At 37.7% G+C, this 22,815-nt stretch overlaps 1 protein-coding gene across 1 annotated transcript in view; it reads right to left on the reverse strand.

Moving 5' to 3' along the window:
* Positions 1–13,963: 13,963 nt before the first annotated feature.
* SHROOM4 (shroom family member 4) overlaps positions 13,964–22,815 on the reverse strand; it is a 233,814-nt gene continuing 224,962 nt past the window's right edge. Inside the window, exon 10 of the transcript XR_008518059.2 lies at positions 13,964–14,543. The gene's annotated coding sequence lies outside the window, so the exon portion shown is untranslated. The remainder of the gene's footprint in view (positions 14,544–22,815) is intronic.

Consider the following 22,815-nt stretch of genomic DNA (forward strand, 5'->3'; position numbering starts at 1 on the left):
GTCTGCCTGGAAAAATGTTCCCCAAAACATTCAAATAATTCACTCCCTTACCTCCTTCAGGTCTTAATTCAAATTATGTCTCTTTTCAGTGAGATCTTCCCTCACTACCCTATTTAAAATTAAAGTTATCCATACTCCTTATGCCTCTTCCTCATTTCATTTTTCTTATAGTACTCATCAACATCTAATACACCACATTTATTTCATTAATTTGTTTATAGTCTTTCTCTCCCTCTACAATATAAGCTTTATGAGGGCAAGGATTTTTGTCTTTTAAAAAAAGCACTGGATATCCCCAGCACCTAGCACAGGGCCTGGCATTGGTAGATGCTTAAAATTTTTTGTTAAACAAATTTTCTTCAAAAATGCTCATGGCTCGGAAAAACATTCCTTTCCCTAGCTGGCTCTCAGTTTCGCCTATTGATAGCATAAGGGAGTTGGATTGGGTGATCTTTCAGGTCTCTTGTACCTCTAGGACTAAATCTAGAGATCGGGTGAAAAGTACAATCTCGGGAGCCAGATTTCTTGGGCTTCTCCTCCTGCTGCCTTGAGACAGGTCACTTCACCTCTCTGGGCCTCCAGTTTTTGTATCTGAAAAGTAAAGATGATAAAAATAGACCCTGTCTCAAAGGGTTGCTCTGGAGATTAAATAAGATCATCCATATATAAGCACTTTAACACAGTGCATAGTGTTTAATAAACATTAACTATTGCTTTTAGGGTGATCATTAGCAAGTAGCCACATTAGCAGCCTTGCTTAGGCTCAAAATCAGCTTCAGTTGCTGATGGTATGAAAAAAAAAAAAAGCAAAACAACTTCCATAACAACAAATTCACCTGAGGTTCATATGCAGCTCATATGCGACTCATATGCATACAGCTGGCCTTTCCCCCTTCCTCCACCCCATTACTAAGACAGAAGAACAGCCTGTTCTCTTGTAACCTGATGTCCCTGGATAAGCGGGAGGGGGAGAGAGGCAACGTGTGATTGCCATGGCCACCCGCTGCATTTCAAGTTCCACAGAGAAGCAGGGCATGGGGGCTTATTCACAATCACCCACAAACCTGGCCATGGGTGCCTTCAACCAGAGTGTGTAGAATACATGTTGTTCCAGTGGCAGAGGCCCATCACAGATGTTCTACTAGGAGGGCAAAGGATGATGTTCAAAGCCATCAGCAGCATACATGATTCAGACAGCTGGCCAGGTCTTTGGGGCCAGAGATGCGTGGGCTTGCCAGAATAAGGCAGGATGTGGATAGGTTACTGGAATGGAAACTAGAAACAGTAACCAATGAAAAAACCTAATAAAATGATAAGAATATTAATAACAGCTTACATTTCTTTTGAATATATTGTGTACCAAATGCTTTGTACATGTTTTCATTTAATTCTCCAATGAACTCAGTAGTTCTCAACTTTAGCTATACGTTGGACAAACTTGAAAAAAATCAATGCTCTGGCCCCACTGCACCAATTAAATCAGAATGTCTAGCAAAAAAAATTTAATCTCCCCAGATAATTATAATGTGTAGCCAGGGTTGAGAACCCTCTGTTCACCAGATCTAGGCTTAATGCAGCAACAGTAGTGACATTAGGCCATTATTTCTTTAACCATGGTATGCGTACCACTGGCTGTACACAAAATGATTTAGGAGATAAACATGTGAGCATTTTAAATGTCAATAGTTATGTATTCATCTTGATGTATATTGGAAATATACATCTATCTATAATACACATAGCCTATGATTTCACAAACATTGCTTAAACAATGCTAAATTGATTTAAAATATTGAAAAGTGACTTGAGTTAAAGAAATATATGAAATAAATGATAATAAGTTGACATAAGAATATGGCTCCAAAAATTCAGAATGGGATAGATGAATGGCTGAAGAGGAAGAAACACTATCTGAAGTCATTCATTATTTCATTCAATCATTTATTCATTCAATAAACATTTACTGGATAATGATTATGTGACAGATATTATGTTAGACACAACAGACAGACGAGTAAAGAATAAGAAATGGTTCTTGCCTTCAAGGATCTCACAGAAAAGAAAATATACAATGGCAATTCAGTATAAATAAGCACAGGGTATAGTGGGAATGTATGGAGGGGGCAGGTTATGGAGACAGAAACAGTGGGCATTTAGGAAGATTTCCAAGAAAAGGTGGCTGGTCATGTAAAAGGGAGAGGGAGGAAAAGATGATGTCAAGCTGAGGCAGTAGGAACAACGCACAGAAGTGAGAAGCAGCAGGGTGTAAAGATGCAATGGTTGGCTTGGGGGAGGGGTGAAGAAGGGAGTATTCAATTACTAGAGCAAAACATACAAGGCAGGGAAGTGAGGAGAGAAAAGGCCAGAAAGATCTGCCTGAGTTGGATTATTGCACTCCAAGAAGAAGGGTTTGAGCTTTATTCTTTTCTTTGGACAGGCTTGACTTTATATCTGGGCTAGAGGGTTAATATTCAAATCCTAGTTCTAGCACTTTTTTTTTTTTTTTTTTTTTTTTAACTGTGTGTCAGTGGGCAAGTTGCCTAACCTTTCTTAGCTTCAGTCTTCTCATCTGTCAAGTGGAAAATTAATAGATACCTTTCTTAGCATTAAGTGTAGGAGGTTAAATGAGATCTCATTTATAAATCATTTTTCATGGTGCTTGGCACACAAAGTAAGTCCCACTTCTTGTCTGTTCTTCCCTGGCAGAAAAAAAAAGAGCATATCTCTTGTCAGCAGTGTGTGTTTATAATATGAGTCAATCTGTATTACTCTCTCATTTTATCTCTATATTCAATAAACTTTCAAAAAACATCTGCCATGTAGCAGGCCTTTTGCCTATTTTATTTTACTTAATTTGCACAAGGGCCCTGATGACAGGAAGACTGTGCAGTGAAAAGTCCAGTGAAAAGGGCAGGGCTGCTGATGCTATCTTAAGTTCAACTAGAGCAGCTATGCTTTGGCTCCACAATGCTTAAGGTACAAGGGATTCCACGTTTCTTTATTATTTCTTCATAGATGAAAAAACATCAAGAACCGTTTTCCTGACTCTGGGAGAGAAAAAATAGCTGAAGACATAGGGCCTATATGCTGAAAATTTGCCCCAGTGACCTCTACTAGCCTGAGAGTCTGGAGGCATTATTGGTGTCTTCCAGAATTTAGCTTCTTCGTCTCCTGATATTCTATTTTTTTAATTTATTGTGGTAAAAAAAATACAACATCACACAAAATTTACCATCTTAACCATTTTAAAGTATACAGTTAAATAGTGTTAATTAGATTCAAATTGTTATGAAACAGATCTCCAGATTCTTTTTTAAATCTAATAGAATACTCCATCAGTATGTTAATTTTGTGGTAATTCACTGATGTGTAAGTCTAAGATTTGTTCGTTTTTTCTCTAGTTATGTCATACTTTAAGAAACAGGTTTTTTAAAGTAATGACATTGCATAAAACACCAGTGACTGTTCCAGTTAAGTTATTGGTGAATGATCCAGTTGGCTATAGAAATTAGAGATGATAAGTTTCTTAAATGTAAAACAAAAACAATATATTTTTAAATGCCCTATACAATTTAGAAGGGGAAAGAAATTAGTTCAATACTAAGACATCTTAACCAGCAGAAAAGAGAACAGAGAGGTCTTCTAGTTCAGGTAAGGTGACATACATAGACTCCTGTCTTGTTGCTCCTCCCCACTAGATACAACTATAAATTCTGATAATAAACCTTTTTGTTCCTGTGGGCCTGGAGACTCCCTTCCCTACTGTACTTGGTGGTTAGGAGGTCACCTGTAAGAGGAATCCCTTCAGAACAAGTGATCCAGCCTGGAAGCTTCTTTGTGTCCTTGGGCCTGAGAAGACCCTCCCCCACACAGACAGGCCAGGTTGCCCTTGGGGTAGGGGGAGTGGATCCTGCACAACATATGGCCAATTGCAGGAACCCTTCTTCCTGGAGACTCCCTTTTCCCACCTAGAGGCATCATAATAACCTAGCCTGGGGAAGCACCTTCTGCCTCCACAGGCCGAATCAGCATAGACAGAGACAGCCTCAAAGGCACCACGTAAACCAAGCAGATGAAAGCATAGTAAAAGCTCTGAAAATTAAACTGTCATTGGAACCACAGCACACAAGAGTAGGCCAGGACTTGCATGCTAAACCTAAACAAGGAGACTTCCTAAAATAGAAGACTGACGTAGGACTCTCAGACTTTCCTAACTCAATAACAAAAATGTGGATATTTTGTAGAATATATTTTAAAATCACCTGTCATACCAAGAACCAGGAAAATAAGTTGAACGAGAAAAGATAACCAAATGATGCCAATATGGAGATGAATCATATGTCGGAATTATCTGACAAAAGTTTTAAAGCAGTCAGCATAAAAATGCCTTAGTGGGCAATTATGAACATGGTAGAAATAAATTAAAAAATGAAAATTTCAGCAAAGAAATAGAAATTATATAAAAAAGAACCAAATGCAAACTCAAAAATACATTAATGGGAAAAAACACACCCAAGTAATTATGCTGAGTGAAAGAAACCAATTTCAAAAGGTTATGTACTGTATGATTCCATTTATATAAAATTGTTGAAATGACAAAATCATTGAACCTGAGAACAATTTAATGGTTGTCAGGATTTAGAGTTTTGGTTCAGGAGAGGGAAATGTATGTGGTTATAAAAGGGCAAAATGAGAGATCCTGTGGGATGGAACTGTTCTATATCTTGACTATTGTGGAGGATAAACAAACTTACATATGTATTAAATTGTATAGCGCTAAATACACACACACACATACACGTACATAGAAAGGAGTACAGGTAATACCAGAGAAATCTGAATGAGATCAGTGGATTGTATCAATGTCAATATCATGGCTGTGATATTGTACTATTTCCCACTGGGGGAAACTGAGTGAAGGGTCCATGCTCTGTATTATTTATTGCAATTCCATATGAATCTATGTCTCAAATAAAAATTTAACTAAAAATTAATCTATATTTGAAGTGCTTAATTAAAATAAAATCGATTCTCTGATTCATGAAATAGAGAAAATAGTATTTTATTGTGAACTATGGCTTTGTTTTGTTTTAGGCAAATGCTAGTGTTGGCATAAATTTGTAAAACATAAGCTTTGTTAGTATATACATATTTTCGAAAGTTACATTTCGGGGCAATTTTGAGGTGTGGAACCTGAAGTTTTATTGCAGGACTTAGTGCAGCTTCAGAATCAGTGCATTTAAAAGCTAGAACAATGTTGGCTTTTAACTCCATATATTAGATTTATCAATTATTAGAAATAAACTGCCATGTATATTCATTTTTTAAAGTGCAATAAAATCTATGTGGATTCAATTAGAAAACAAATAAATCCTATATGAGCTCTCACTCAGCAGAGTTGGCTAGAAGTCCAATATCAATTGCTTTGTGGGATTCTTTCATTTTCCTTTGATTATATCCAAATCTTGGGGTTTAGGCAGTCTGGGAAGAAAAGAGGAAGGGCCCTGGTTATCAGGCTGTGGCGACAAAAATCTCATTGCTCGTCTTCTAGGCTGGTGTGGTCCATTCATTCAAAGGTGAACTTTGCGATTCCCTGCTAAACTCCCTCTATGCTGAGTTCTGCAATGGAGACTTTCACTGGGGCACTTCAGGCTTGCCTAATAACCAAGTCTCCACAGATCTACCACCATCCCAGGCCTGTCACCACCAATGTGTTCTCTATGAACAGAAGCAGATCTAGAAAACTGGTGGTTCTAGTTTGTTTCTTCCCCTGAGGGAAGCTGTACAACTTACCAACTCCCCGCTGCTCTATCTTGGCAACTCAGCCTCATCCCCATGATGAGCTTATAAGAAACTTCACTGTGTATCACGATCACCCAAGAGCTTGTTAAATATGCTACAACCTAGGACCTGCCCCAAACCTCCTGGTGCCTTTGTTTATTAATCCATTTCACTGAAAAAATAAAGAGCAAAGTATTTGGACATTAAATTGGTAGTATGTCACCCTGCCATGTAAATAAAAATTTTATTTGAAACTGGCTAGCCATATGCAGAAGAATGAAGGTGGAACCCCTACCTTTCACCACATACAAAAATTAACTCAAGATGGATTAAAGATTTATTTTTATTTTTTATATTTACATTTATTTTATTTTTCCATAAGTTATTAGGGTACAGGTGGCATTTTGGCCCACATTTTCAAAAATTATAAAGAAATTTCAAGGCGGCTACCAGGTGCAAGGTCCTTCTAGGCATGGGGCCCTGTGAGACTGCACAGGTCACATGCCCATGATGATAGTCTTGAACTTAGCAGAGAGGTCAGGGTGGTAGGTATGGATTTGGGAGTCATTGGCATGTAGATGGTCTTTTACATAATGAGAGTAGAGGAGATTATCTAAGGAGAACTTGTAGAGTGAGAAAAGCAGAGGAGGTTGAAGATAAACTCCAGGGAACACCAGCAGTATAAGAATAAACAGGAAAGAGCTCTCAATAGTGTGCAGGCAAAAGAGGTGGAAGTTAAGAGAACAAATTTTGGATCTAGACTGGATAAAGAAAATGTGGCACATATACACCATGGAATACTATGCAGCCAGAAAAACGGATGAATTCATGTCCTTTGCAGGGACATGGATGAAGCTGGAAACCATCATTCTAGGCAAACCAACACAGGAACAGAAAACCAAACACCACATATTCTCACTCATAACTAGGAGTTGAAAAATGAGAACACATGGACACAGGGAGGGGAATGTCACACACCAGGGCCTGTCAGGGGGTGGGGGGGTAGGGGAGGAATAGCATTAGGAGAAATACCTAATGTAGATGATGGGTTGATGGGTGCAGCAAACCACCATGGCACGTGTATACCTATGTAACAAACCTGCACTTTCTGCACATATATCCCAAAACTTAAAGTATAATAATAAAAAAAATTGCCAAATTGTTTTTCAAAGTTACTGTACCATTTTTCATCGCCACTAACAATTTATAAGAGTTCCGGTTGCTCTGTATCCTTGTCAGCACTTGGTATTGTCAGCTTTTTAAAAAAATTTTTAGCCATTCTAATAGTTGTATAGTGTGACCTTTTTTTTTTTTTTTTTTTTTTTTTGAGATGGAGCCTTGCTCTGTTGCCCAGGCTGGAGTGCAGTGGTGTGATCTCTGCTCACTGCAAGCTCCACCTCCTGGGTTTGCACCATTCTCCTGCCTCAGCCTCCCAAGTAGCTGGGACTACAGGTGCCTGCCACCACGCCCTGCTAATTTTTTGTATTTTTAGTAGAGACAGGGTTTCACTGTGTTAGCCAGGATGGTCTCGATCTCCTGACCCTGTGATCTGACTGCCTCGGCCTCCCAAAGTGCTGGGATTACAGGCGTGAGCCACCGCACCCGGCCGATTTGTCCAATATTTTTCTAATGACTACACTAGAGTTACTGGTTTCTACAGAAGACCACAAAGGTAAAGTGCCATTCTCATAATATCATATCAAGAGTACATACTGTCAACACGATCTTTCGCAGTTGATGTTAACCTTGATTACTTGGCTAAAGTTAATGTTTGTCAGGTTTCTCTACTATAAAGTTATTCTTTTTTCCTCCTTTTTATATCATACTCTTTGGAAAGAAGTCTCTATGCACAGCCCATACTTAAGTGGAGAGTTATGTTCCATCTCCTTAGGGGTGGAGTATCTGCAGAAATTATTTTGAATTCTTATGCATAAAAGATGTCTTCCCCCATTTATTTGGTAATTTATATCACTATAGACTTATGGATATTTATTTTATACTTTGGCTTATAGACCAATATTACTTTATTTTGTTGCTCAAATCGTTCCAGCTTTGGTCATTTAAAACTCTTTCAGTTAGTATGTATGTCCCTTTAACATGCCCCCATCACTGTGACTTTTTTGAGTACTTCCCTATTTTCTGGAACTACAAGATGCTCCAGGCTTGTCTTATGTCTTTCCTGTCCCAGTCCTAGAATCAGCCATTTCTCCAAGGAGCCTTGGTTCCTTTTATTGGAAAATGATATTAAAAACCAATATCTGGGTTCTAGGTGTGCCTGTTGCTACTACGGTGTCATTGTTTCTAGGCCCTCTCACAGAGCTAGGAAATACATGTATGTATACTAACCATGGATACACACAATTCTTTCTATATCGGTTTCTATGCTAAGCTAAACATGAATTCATACTGATGTCTCCAACAGTAATAGCAATACTACATGGTTCATTCTAGCCTTTCTCTCTTGCTTATCTGTAATATCTCACTCTAACAGTGAGAAACCTGTTTGCCACCATCCACTTATTTGTTCAATCCTGGTATACATGTACAGTGGTTTCAGAATTGTTAACCTGTGCCCCTGTGAAAAAAACAACTTGTGGTAAAGTGCTTATGTATGGTTCCCATGGTCTTCAGTTTTGCACTTTTCGGCCATATTCAAAGTTACCGAGGTCAGTACTTCCTTTTCCCCAACGCTTCGGTTAAATTGTGCCATATATTTGTAATACGGTTGTATTATTTTGTTGCAGTCTACATTCCAACCTAAGATCCCCAACTTCCTAGTTGAGTTTTAAAATTTGTATACGTTAAGTTTACTCTTTATGTTGTAAAGTTCTACGAATTTTGTCAAATGGGTAGTGTCATGTATCCATCAGCACAGTACCATATATAATACATTCATATGGTACATAAATCCCCTGTGATTCACTTAACCTTTTCTCCTCCCCAAATCCCTGGAAACCACCCATCTGTTTTCAGTCTCTACAGTTTTCCCTTTTCCAGAATGTCATATAAATGCTGTGTAGTATATAGTTTTCTCTGACTGGCTTTTTAAACTTAGCATATGCATTTAAGATTCATCCATGTTATTGCATGGTATCTCATTGCTTTTAATTGCTAAATAATGTTCCATAGTATAAATGCACTACAGTTTGTTTATCCATTCGCCTTGAAGGACATCTTGGTTGCTTCCAGTTTTTTGTAAGCAGGAATAAAGCTGCTATAAACATTTGCCTTGAGGTTTTTGTGTGGACATAAATTTTCAAGTCAGTTGGCTAGTACCTAGGAACATGATTGCTGGATCATATGGCAAGACTATTTTTATCATTGTAAGAAACTACCAAACTGTCTTCCAAAGTAGCTGTATCATTTTGCATTCCCAGCAGCAACGAATGAGAATTCCTGTTGTTCCACATCCTTGCTAGCATTTGGTGCTGTCAGTGTTCTGGATTTTAGCCATTCTAAAAGGTGTGCAGTGAACAATTTTGAGTTTTTGTATAAATAATCTCATTGTCGTTTTAATTTGAAATTCCCTGATGCCATATGACGTTGAGCATCTTTTCTTTTTTTTTTTTTTTTTTTTTTTGAGCATCTTTTCTTATGCTTACTTGTCATCTGTATATCTTCTATGATGACTTGTCTGTTAAGATCTTTTGTCCATTTTTAAATTGAGTAATTTGTTTTCTTATTGATGAGTTTTAAGAGTTCTTTATATGTTTGGATACAAGTCTTTTATCAAATATGAGTTTTGCAAATATTTTATGTATCCTGTCTTTTCATTCTCTTAATATTGTCTTTCACAGGGAAGAAGTTTTTAATTTTGGTGAGGCCCAATTTATCAAATTTTTTCTTTTATAACATGTGCTTTCGGTGTGGTATGTAAGAACTCTTGGCCTAACCTAAGGTCACAAAGATATTCTATTTTTTCTTCTCAAAATATTATAAATTTTACATTTTAAATTTAGCCTTAGGAACCATTTTGAGTTTATTTTTGTGTAAAAATAATTCGGGTTCATTTTAAAAACATATGGATGTCCAAATATTCCAGCACCATTTGTTGAAAGACTACCTTTTCTCTTGTTTCCTTTGAATTTTTGTCAAAAATCAGTTGACTCTATTTGTGTTGAACTACTTCTTGGTCTCTATTTTTTCACTTGAACTATGTGTCTATCCTTCTGCCAATACAATGATTACCTTGATTTTTTATAGCTGAATAATAAGCCTTAACATCCAATAGAGTAATTCCTCCAAATACCACAGTGTGTTGATATAGTTAATAGTAAGTCTTGAAATAAGATACTACGAGTCCTTCAACTTTATTCTTTTTGAAAATTATTTTGGATGTCCTAGTTCCTTTGCCTTTCAATATGAATTTAAGAATCACCTGGTTAATATCTAGAAAAAAAATCCTGCTGGGATTTTAATTGAGTTTGCATTGAATTTATAGATCAATTTTGGAATAATTAATATCTTAACAATATTGAGTCTTCCAATATATGAACATGGTCCATATCTCCATTAATTTAGTTTTTCATATCTTTCATATATGTTTCATAGCTTTTAGTATACATATCTTGAACACTTTTGTTAGTTTTCTACCTAAGTATTTCATTTTTTCTGGTACAATTAAAAATCGTACTTTTTAAAAAAACTTTCGATTTCTAATTGTTCATTGCTAGTATACAGAAATGCAATTATTTTTTGTACATTGACCTTTTATTCAGAGACCTTGATAAACTCATTTATTAGTTTAATAGTTCTTTTGTAGATTCCATGGAATTTTCCACAGAGACAATTTTGTTGTGTATAGATATAGTTTTATTCCTTCTTTTATATTCTGTATGCCTTTTCTTTTTCTAGTGTTATTACACCAGGTAAGATTTCCAGTACGATGTTAAATAGGAGTGGTGAGAATAGAGATGTTTGTCTTTTCCATAGTCTTAAAGAAAAAATATTCAATCTGGCATATTAAGTATGATGTTAGTTGTAGATATACTTTATTAGATTAAGGAGGTTCCTTCTATTCCTAGTTAGCTGTGAGTCATTTTAAAAAACAGTTTGATTGAGGTATAATTTACATTCCATGAAATTCACCTATTTAAATAATTTCTAGTAAATGTATAGTTATGAAACCATCAAATCCAGTTTTAGAACATTTTCCCCTACCCCCAGTTCCATGAATCCTCAATCCCAGGAAACCTACTTTCATTGTCTTTTCCTGGACATTTTATATAAGAAGGGAAACACTGCCTTGTATTTCTGTATTTGGTCACTTTTTGTGGGGGAATCACCCCCTTTCAGTGCCACTAGGCCTTCCAGTGTCTTTAGGTGGGCGAATAGAGTTTCCAATCCATAGAGTACAGAAAAATGCTTTCCAGGCAGGACCGCTTGTTGTGGTGGGGTCACCCTGCTTGTGCCACTGGGGCCATTGGGTGTCTCTAAGTGAGAAAATAAACTCTCTGGCCCATAAGAATGAAATGCACTTTCTCTGGTCACTTATCATTACTGGAGCTCCTACTTGATCACCGGTGCCACTGGGCCCAACTGGAGTAATTAGCAGGACCTGAGTAACTTTTATCTGATATGTCAGGGTCAGGAGATGCCAGGCCTAAATGCCTTCTGTTGCTGGGTGAGGGGTGGTAAGACACACAACTGCTATGTTGTTCTTCCAGTACTGGGGTCCCTAGCCAGTCCATCTTCCTCTTTCCACCATTCAGAGTCCTCCTATGGTTGCTTCTTGTGTTATGTCATAGTTATATTTAGCAAAGAGAAGCAGAAAGAGATGAGTTTATGTCCTCTTGTCTGGATCAAAGTCCCTAGACCATTTACATTTTAATGTAACTATATACGTCTGGATTTAAGTCTTCCATTTTGTGTGTGTGTGTGTGTGTGTGTGTTCTGTTTGTTCCCTCTGCTTTTCATTTCTCTATTTTATTTTTCCTTTGGATCACTTCAATATTTTTTAAAAATCGGTTTTGATTCATCTGTAGTGTTCTTGAGTGTATCTTTTCATATAAATTTTTTAGTGGTTGTTGTAGGCATTACATTATACATACATAACATCAATGTCTACAGACATTTTAACGGTTTGAGTGAGGTATAGAAATCTCATATCCTCTTAAATTTCTATTCTTCCCCCATTTATAATATAATTTTCTCAAATATTTCCTCTGTATACATTAAGAACACCATCAGACAATATTATAATTTTTATTTAAACACTATCAAATGCAATTTAGAAAACTTAAGTGGAGAAGGAAAGTCTATTGCATTTACCCATATTTTAACTCTTCCATTGTTCTTTCTTCTTTCCTGATGTTCCCAAATTCATTCTTTTATCATTTTTTTATGCTTCAAAAACTTACTTTAGCCATAGCAAAGGTATATTGGTGACAGATTCTCTTAGTTTTCCTTTGTCTGAGAATGTCTTGATTTCCACTTATTTCCTAAGAAATATTTTCACTGGACATAGAGATTAGCCTATAATTTTCTTTTTTGTCATTTTGTTGTCTTCATTTTCCTTTGAAGTAAGACTCAAAGCCCTTGCAGGGCTACAGTCTAGCATAACACTAGATTTGTAATTCTCACTATTCTATGTTTTATTTTAGAACTGTTATTCACATATGAGAGGGTGCCTCTGAAGTTGTGCAAAAGAAACAGCCAACTGCTGAAAGTAAGAGGGATTGGAGAGGTTTAAGGAATACAAGTGGAGATTTTAATAGGCACTGAAAGAATGGGAGAGGGAACTGACAAGTAAAATGATGGCTGAGTGATGTTGAGGGTCCAGCTGAGAAAACAAGCCATCTCTTTGTAGTGGCTTCAATCTGCATAGCTGGGTGGTTTTCTTTTGCAGCCTGAAATAGAGGGTAGTTGGAAGCAGCAGTGAGAGGATAAATTTAAGGAAAGCTTTAAAAGTTTTGTTCTTGTCTCTCCTCCAATTGCCTACCTACATTATCTACCCTTCACTACAGAAATCGGGAGAAATATCTCCAACCACAGTTACCGGAGTATGGAGGGTGTATCAGAGTATATAAGGGCAGCAAAAAAGCCCTGCTTGGTTGAGTGGGAGGCTGTTGAAAACAGATAGGGACTCCCCTGCTCCATTGTTCATTCACTCCTCCACCCTTTTCAAATTCCCAAAGTTGATGAATTACAACCTGGGACACTGATACCACCCCCAGCACTGCTTCTTTCAAACAAGTTTTAAGATGAAGCCTTGATCATATCAGTTGCTTATAGAGTGGCAGCAAATGGGAATTATTAACATGTTCTGAGCTACCTGGGGCTCTCCTTTCCTCACTCTTCAAACACAATGAGGCTGACATAGACTAATACAGAGAAGGTAAAGTGCATGCACACATACACGCACACACACAATCACAGAATTTAAACATAAACTTCTCAAAGTTTGCAGAGAGAAAAATCAAGTCCTCTACAAAGAAAGGAATTAAATTGACAACAGACTTTTAGCAACATTGAATACAAGAAGACAATATTTTAAAGGACTGGACCTATAATGTTTAAAATGACTTTGAACCTATAATTTTATATTCAGCCATTTTTAAATTAATTAATTAATTAATTTTTATAAATTTTTTGAGACGGAGTCTCGCTCTGTTGCACAGGCTAAGGTACAGTGGCGTGATCTCAACTCATTGCCACCTCCACCTTCCAGGTTCAAGCGATTCTTCTGCCTCAGCTTCTAGAGTAGCTGGGACTACAGGTGCGTGCCACCACGCCCAGCTAATTTTTTGTATTTTTAGTAGAAACAGGGTTTCACCGTGTTAGCCAGGATGGTCTCCATCTCCTGACCTCATGATCCGCCCGCCTCAGCCTCCCAAAGTGCTGGGATTACAGGAGTGAGCCACCGTGCCGGGCCAATTTTTGTATTTTTAGTAGAGACAGGGTTTCACCATGTTGGCCAAGCTGGTATTGAACCCCTGACCTCAAATGACCCACCCACCTTGGCCTCCCAAAGTGCTGGAATTACAGGCATGAGCCCTGTGCCCAGCCCATTTTTTAATTTAAATGTAACATAGTAATAAACATATTCTGTGGCATGCACTATCTCAGAAGGTTTGTCACACAAAGACCCTCACTGAAGACAATTTTGGAGGAGGTCTTCAAATTAGAAAGGAAAAAAATACAGGAGATGCTGCAAGAGACATGGGGAGTAAGGGCAAGTATACACTGGTAGTATAGTTTATTGCTGACTTGATAATTACATACTGAGCAGAAAAGAAGAAAAAGTGTATATCCATAGTAACTCAGAACAGATATTTTTAAACATTATCAAAGTGATGGGGAAGGTGTGGTGGGACTCAAAGAACATGAGAACATTTTCAAGTACTTGTAATGTTAAGAGAAAAATGTAGATACTGATAAATTTAAGAAACTAATATGGTTAAATTAACATGGGTGTTTGTTAGTTAAGAGCAACTAAAATCAGAACCAAAATGGCAGTTATAACTTGTAAACCAGAAGAAGAAAATTCATCCTATTTTGTAGAAAATAGGAAAGAAGAAAAAGATAAATGATTCAAAAATGATTTACAGTGTGGATTTCCTCTAAATGTTGAAAACATCCACTGTGTGTCCTGGGTGACAGTGGTTGAAGCGAAGTAGAATTGAGGCATTCAACAGAACTGAGAAGTTAAGGTGTTGGGTGACATGTCTGCATGGATACCATTACCAGAGCTGAGAAAAGTTTATCCTCCTTTAAGACTTCTGTCTTTGTATTTTCCTCCCCTCCGTCCTCTTGGTAAAACCCTATAATTTATGGGGAATGAAAAAATTAACAATTGTAATCGGAGAGGGCTGTATGGGAAGTAGAATCTTCAGTGGAGTGCCAGGTCTCAATTACAGATGTGCAGGAAATGTTCAAATAAGAGGGACAACATTTCTGTATATTTTCATAGGCTGAGCTTATTTTACTGTGCAACAGGGCACCCAGGAGAATTGTGGAAAGGTTTAAAAAGAGGGGATTCTGTGATGGAAGATAACTGGGGAAGGAATTCATGATTATATTATGAGAGTAGGAAGAGGATAGGTGATAGTGTGAGGAGGTGCTTGCCTTTGGGTGGTGTCTAGGGATTACAAGGATAAAAAGCATAGATAAAATTGGCTGCACACAAACTCCCCAACATTACTTCACATTGTTTTATACCCAGAATGAGCTGAATTGTTAGACGATAAACAACCAGCGCCCCTAACATTGTCCCACCTCCTCACTGTAGTTTACTTGCTGTGTTCAAAGCAGAGATAAAGCCTCCTCCAGTCCCCATTCTTCCTTTCATCTCTTTTCTTCCTCTCCCATCTCTCACTTCTCCCTCACATCCCCATATCACATCACTACTTAACTGCCTCTGGACAGTTCAGTGGCTAGACAAGATTACACCTACCGTAACCATTGGCCAACTTATAGGACTTTAGACAAAGGTTGCCACCTTGTGGTCAGAGGCAAAAATAACCAAGGGTCTTGGGTCACCGACTTGAGTGTACATCAGAATCAGCTAGAGGGCTTGTTAAAATAGAATGCTGGGCCCCAATCCCATATTTGCTGATTTAGTAGGTCTGAATTGGGACTTAAAAACTTGTATTTCTAACATATTCCCAGATGATGCTGCCATTGTTGCTTCAAGGACCACACTTTGAGAACCACTGCTTTAGACAAATCTTTTTCAGGATAGGTAGACCTCCATTTGGTCATCCAAGATTGGTAGAATTGGATGTTTGAACACAAACATGTTTGAATTAATTTTTTGCTACCTTATTATTAGGAAATGCATGTGGTACTGCTTGGGCAACAGCCTCACTTGTTTTCTTTATCCTGGACAAGGTAACCACTAAATAAAGAAAGAAGTAGCATCCATTCTCCCTGCACAGATTGAATGTACCATGGTATATGTAACAATTCCAGTGCCAGGCACAGTGCCTCATGCCTGTAATCCTAACACATTGGGAAGCCAAGGCAGGAGGATCGCTTGAGCCCAGGAGTTTGAAGCTGCAGTGAGCTATGATTATGCCACTGTACTCCAGTCTGGGCCACAGAGTAAGACCCCGCCTCAAACAAACAAACAAACAAACAACAAAAAGCACCCAATTCTCTTACTGTTGGACATTTAGGTTGTTTCCAAATTTTCACAATTATTAAACAAATTTAAAGTTAACTCTCTTGTTCCAAACCCTTCTCTTGTCATTTCCTGAATACCATTGATAGAATAAGTTTGATGCAATTTAATAATGCTAAAGTCTCCTGGGTGAGGATGGGTAGGATCAAAGGGAATATGGGAGCCAAAAAACCCTATTCCACCAAAAGTACTACTATGAGCAAAACTGGACACAGGCTCCTGCTCTCTTGGAGATTACAGTCTAGCACAGGATTCAAATATTAATCAGCTATTCATACAAGTAAATATAAGTTGTGGATGTAAAAAATGCCATGAAGGAAAGATCAACAGTGTGGTAGGCAGTGTGATAGTACTTGGGAATTTTGTTCCCAGACTGTAATAATAAACTTTTAAAAATTGGCTACTAACATTTTAATAATAAATTTGTTATGATTAATATTTTGACATATTTTCAAATTTATGCCTGTATACTAGAATTTCAATATATAAGAGGATTTTTGGATTTGGGCTTAGTTTTTGCTTAATCTTGATTTTGATACCTAGCTGTGGGGGTTTGTCCTGCAGACCTTGACTTAATGATGGATGAATTACGTATACTGACACAGATATTTTGCCTGTCAGTCCGGCTGAGGGTCTGGGCCACTTATAGACACCAAGGAGGGTGGTGCAAAGAGTTGCAGCTGTGGCCCTGACTTGCTGGCCCTACTGGCATTTATTTAACACACATTAAATGACAAAGGCTTTGGGTCAACACCGTTAGAGGGTAATTAACCTGGTAGACTTCTCCCTGAGAGAGCCATCCTGCCCTTGAATGATCAAAGGTTAGTTTTAGGACCACATGAGTAAACAAGTTATTTAGATAAACTCCTCTACATTCCTATGTATTTATGCCCTAAGCTTTTAAGAGAATTCAGCTGCCTTCAGCCAAACACTACTGAAACCATGCAAACCCCCAGGCCTTCCAAGAGGGTTTGTGTTTATTTCCTATAAATTTTACAATTTCTCCCACCATCCTGACTGAACTCCTACACCTAGCCAAGCATCATTTGGCTAATCTGCAGATTAAGGGAACCTCTACCACATATCTTATACCACTTTGCCTCTCTGTGGGGGACAATTTTTCAGGTGGTCTTTATGATCTCCACCTCCTGGTGTTCACACCCCTGTATAATCCCCTCCCCTGGAGTGTAAGTGGGAAGTATGGCTTGATTCTAAACAATAGAATATGGCAAAGGTGATGGGATGTCACTCCTGTGATTACAATATATGACTCCATCTTGCTAGCTGATTTTAGAGTCTTTCTTTCTCCATTGCTGGTTTGGAAAAAGCAGCCTGCCGTAAGTCTTAAAGCCACAAGGAAAGGAACTGCTGAGAACTAGAGTGAGCTTGGAAGTGGACCCTTCCCCTGTCAAGCCTCTAAATGAGAGCCCAGCTCTGGCCAAGACCTTGACTGCAGTCTTACAGAGGACCCAGCTAAGCTGTGCCTTGACATGAAAAACTATGAGACAGTAAATGTGAGTCATTTTAAGCCATTTAGTTGTGGCATCATAGTAAAGGAATATACCTCCTCAGCACTTCAACCCCTTTGACTCGTATTCAGCATTCTTGGTCTCTCATATGACACTCCCTCTACCTGGATTGTTCCCTCTCCTTCTTCACTTCATTTTTGCCTAGCTAACTCTTTCAGGTTTTAACTGAATTGTTACTTCCTTTGGAAAGATTCTCTTAACCTCCATTTTGGAGATTTTTCTTCCTTGAAAAATTTGGATTGACACTGGTTTTAAGTCATCCTCATAAGATGTGAAAAATTCCCAAATAAGATTTTTTCCTAAAGGAATCATGAAATGATTAACTAAAATTTAATATGTACGTAAAGGTTATTTTGGTTACTATTGTGAATGCTAACACCTCAACCAAGTCTATAGTTTAAAATTATAATATACTTGAACCTCTATTATTTAAAGTTTTAAAAGACTGTCTCAAAATTGATACAATATTCTCCCTAAGGTTATTTAGTGAGTGTATGCTCTCATAATTTATATTAACTACCAATCTACTTCCATATTTAACTATTTGGAAGTTAAGTTTTATGGAGATAAATTTAACAGTTCTTACAATCAGCATTATTGTATTTTATTCTTCCAAGAATAGATACACATTTATTTTTCAACGGATTGATAGAATTAAAATATATAGAACATAAGAGATTTTCTCTCGTTTTATCTAGAATGCTTAACTATGTTTTAAAGTGAATATTAAAATATTAATAACTCCAAATGACTTCCATTATTCATATTACTGTCATTATTATGCAGTAGCCTAGGTGATCACCTGATCATTGATCATGCACAAGTTTAAGAATGTCAGAAATAATGGTTTTGGTAGATTGTATTATTTGTTAAAAATTATTCATTTCTTCCCCACCCTATAGGTAGAGTATACCTTAGTGTCCAATTGTCCTTAGGACTGGCTAGTCAGTGACTTGCTTTAGTCAATAGAATGTAAGTAGATGTGATGTGCAGACTCTAGGATGGCCTCCATGTTCCTCACCTCCTAGTATTCATGCCCTGGTACAATCCTCTCCCCTTGAGTGTGATGGGACCTGTGACATGCTTCTAAATGATAGAATATGGCAAAGGTGATAAAATGTCTAATTTGTGACCATATTACATTCTATATGATCTAGTCTTACTATCAGATTCACTTTAGAGACTCTCCTTACTAGCTTGATGAAGTAAGCAGCCATGTTGCCATATTATAAGGAACTGTGGCAAGGCTTCTAGGAACTCTGAGCAGCATCTAGAAACCGCAGGCAGCCACTAGGAGGTGAGGGTGGCCTTTAGGATCTGAAAGTAGTCGTCAGCTGATAGTCAGAAAGCAGTGCCCTCAGCTCTACGGCCACAAGAAAATGTATCTGCAATTTTGAGTGAGCTTGGAAGCAGATTCTTCCACAGTCAAGCCTTCAGATGAGATTGCGGCCTGGCTGACACCTTGACTGCAGCTTTGTGACACTGTTAAGTAGAGGACACAGTTAAGTCATGCTTATACTTCTGACCCACGGAAACTGTGAGGTAATAAATATGTGTTGTTTTAAGCTACTGAGTTTGTGGTAATGTAATAGAAAACTAATACAATGGGCATGATATACCCTACATCAGAGCAGCCATTTAAATATCCTTTCATGGTTTGGCTGTGTCTCTCTTGAGCTTTTGACTTCCAAAAGGAGAAACATGTACCCAAGAGAGTTGCAGTTCTTTCATCTTCAGTCCCTGAATCAGAAGATTCATGATGCTACCTGAACCCAGCCAAGGCCAGCAAAGTTGTAGCTAGCCATTAGCCTTCATGTGAGATGAAAAGAAAATGTTTGCTGTTGCAAACCACTGAAAACTGAGGGTCATTGGCTGCTGCAGCAAAAGCTAAGTAATTCAATGCTGAAGAAGATATTTGGCTATTCAGTCTTTAAATATCAAAGCCAAAGCTATAAATGAATCTGGAAAGCAGGTTTGCCCAGAGAATGAGGTTGAAGTTGACGTTGGTACATCATTAGACATAGATGGGCATGCAGAGCCTCACAGGCAATGGAAAGGGCTTTGAAACCTATTAAAATGACCTAAACAGGAGAAGGGGTGATATAATCATATTTGGTTTTGGCAAGATCACCCTGGCTACAGCATGAACAACAGTCTACAGAAAGCAAGAAATGGCATAAGAAGAATAGTTAGGCTAATGATGTAGTTCAGAGGATAACAGTTGTGGAAAAATAAGTGAATAGATTTGAGAAATATTTAGGAGACAGAATTGATAGGACTTGGTGATCAATTCTATATGGAAGGGGTGAGAAAGAGGAGGATGTCTGGGATTACTCTAAGACTTCTAGCTTTCCTAGTTGGTTGGAGAGGAGTATTAATCACTGAGATATAAAGAACACTAGAGGGAACCAGGTTCGGGAGGGGAAAATCAAATGTTTAATTTTGGATACATTAATGTTTGGGTTTTGGGGTGTCATTGAGCCAACCAGATATAAAGTTTTGGAGCTATGAAAAAATATGAACTGGAGATATAAATTTGGGAGCCAGCTTTATATGGGAGATTAACTAACCATGGGTATGTATGATTAAGAAAGAGAGCTGGGCAAGAGCATACAGCAAGAAGAGAAGAGGGGCCTAGGACCAAGTTTTAAGAAAGTTCAACATTTAATGATTGTATTGAGGAGGATAAGCCAGTGTAAGATATCACCAGAAATATGAAGCCCACAGCAAAGCCTTCGTGAATTGTTACTACCCTGTATTTCTGAAGTGTTTACTATGAGCTTGGGGTACTGTGCTAAGTGTTAGTGGTATAAATTAGTTTCCGCCCTCAAGAAGCCCACAGCCTAAAGGGAGAGACAGAAAGTGTAAACAATGATCATATCCAAATACCACACACTGTTATTAGTATATCAACAGGATGTTTCTGAAGGATGTGAAATCTGAGTTGACACCAAAGGACACGCTGGAATTGGCTAAATAGGGAACTCAGGGAGTGGGGCAGTGGATTTTCAGGTAGAGGGACCAGCCTTTTTGAGTGTATAGAGGGATGAGACTGCATGACACATTTGCAGAACCAGCTAGAGCTAAGGATGAGTGTGAGAAGATGTTAGGGGTCGTAGCTGGAGAAGCACACAGGAGACAGAACATGAAGGGCCTTATATGCAAGAATCAGGACTTCATCCTCCGGGCAGCCAGGCCAATTAGAGGGAGCTGGGCCAGTGTGCAATTTGGAGGCGAAATTTGGAGCATGGTGTTATGCAGCTAGGCAGGGTGTTCGTTCTTCAGTTTAACAGCCACCAAAATATCCTCTTCACAGAACCGATAAAAGAGCACGAGGTCATAGAGTGAGAAGGGCAGAGCTGCGTCCAGGTCTAAGGGTTTTGAGTGCCATTCCAGCAAGCTCCCAAAGACACATGGTTTTTCTCACTCAGAGATTGCTTCAATAACAGACTTGGTTTGGGTTATCTTTTGTCAAAACTGGAGTTCTTTTTTTAATATATAAAAGGTTTTAGTAACGCTCTGAGTTTTATGACAGGCTTATTTGATAGAACAAAATATCTACCAGCCTGTGAGAAAGTGTCCAAAATTATGTTCTAAATGCATAGTATTATCTAATTTATCCACAACCTCCTTACTCTTTTCTATCTGCCTCTCCTCACTCTTACCACTGCCCACTTTTCTAAAAGAAAACTAAAGGTTCCATATTTGTAAAAGGTGCTTAAATATATAGTCATTTATGAGACTTCTAAACAGTAGCTGTTTAAGTTTAGCCCAAATAAGAGTTTTCTCTCAATTATAAGTTATCATTTATTGTATCTGCTGAGTTTGGTCTGCTTTTTCATCTTTATCAAATTTAAAACTGAGGAGAAATCAGGGAACAAATTGTTATTTTTTCAGCACTTTGACTTATTCACATTTAATCTAATGCATTTTCAAGCTGGAAAGATTTTTTACTCATGGCCTTTTCCCAGATTTTTCCCTTTGCAAAAAATAGAATCAACTCAACACCCAGGGAGGTGAGTTCCATTAATTATCCTTTTCAGATAGAAAATAAGTAGCTGGGAGGAAAATGGGAATTCAAAGCCATGTTATTTTACTCTGTTAATGGCAGTAAGCAACTCCAGAATGAAGGGTCATATTGAAGAAACTTAAGCAGTTTACAAACAGAATGTGGTCTGTTAATGTTTACACTGCTCAGGAGGAGAGGAGCTTTTGCCAGAACCCCTTAGTCTTTGGCCATGTTTGAATGTTGCACAGAATGGGCAAGATTTCCATGTGACATGAATTGATTTTCTCTATCAAGAGTGGAATTCAACCTTTCTGTCTAAACTACTTTCAAATCCTACCTCTTCAGTGATAGTTTGTCATCCTTTTGCTAGACAATTTTTAAAAAATCTCATCACAAATCCTGTGGAGAAAATATCTTTGGTGAAAATCTTTTATTGTATATATTTAAGGTGTACAAATGATGTTTTGACATCCATATACATAGTGAAATGATTGCTACAGTCATGCAAATTATATATGCATTTCCTCACATAATTACCCTCTTTTGCAGTAAGAGCACCTGAAATCTACTCTTAGAAAATTTCCAGTATACAATACAGCATTATTAACTATAGAACTTATGCTGTACATGAGATCTCTAGATTTATACATCTTATGTAACTGCAACTTTGTATGCTTTGACCAACATCCTCATTTCTTCCACCTCCATCCCCCTGTGTGTTTGACTTTTTTAGCTTTCACGTATGAGATTATGCAGTATTTTTCTTTCTGTGTCTGGTTTATTTCACTTAGCATAATACCCTCCAGGTTCATCCATTTTGTCATAAATAGCAGGCTTTTATCAAAAAGACAAGGGATAACAAATGTTGGTGAGGGTATGGAGGAAAGGAAACCCTGGTACATTGTTGGTGGGAATGTAAGTTAGTACCCCATTTTGGAAAATAGTGTATATTCCTCAAAATATTAAGAATACGATGACCATATGATGCAGAGATTCTTCTTCTGGGTAAATACCCAAAGGAAATGAAATCAGTATCTCGAAGAGATATCTGCACTCTCATGTTCACTGAAACATTATTCTCTGGTGAAAATTAATGCAAAAAATATTTTAGTGACTGCAATAGCAAAGAGATTCATGAGTTTAGCCTATTGCACACAGCTGAAGAAATCAAGGAAGAATGTTTCGCATTGCCATACCAGGGTAAAAAGTGATTGTGTGTGTATTTCTGTATATAAAGTATTATGTAATTGTATATTTATACTTATCTATCTCTTTCATTAGGATAAAAGCCCCACGAGAGTGGGGACTTTGTCTATCTTGTCCACTTCTGAATCCCTGAAGCACAAAACAAATTATTGGCACATTAGTTGAAT

Source organism: Pongo abelii, chromosome X, assembly GCF_028885655.2.
Source record: "Pongo abelii isolate AG06213 chromosome X, NHGRI_mPonAbe1-v2.0_pri, whole genome shotgun sequence".
Lineage (NCBI taxonomy): Eukaryota > Metazoa > Chordata > Mammalia > Primates > Hominidae > Pongo > Pongo abelii.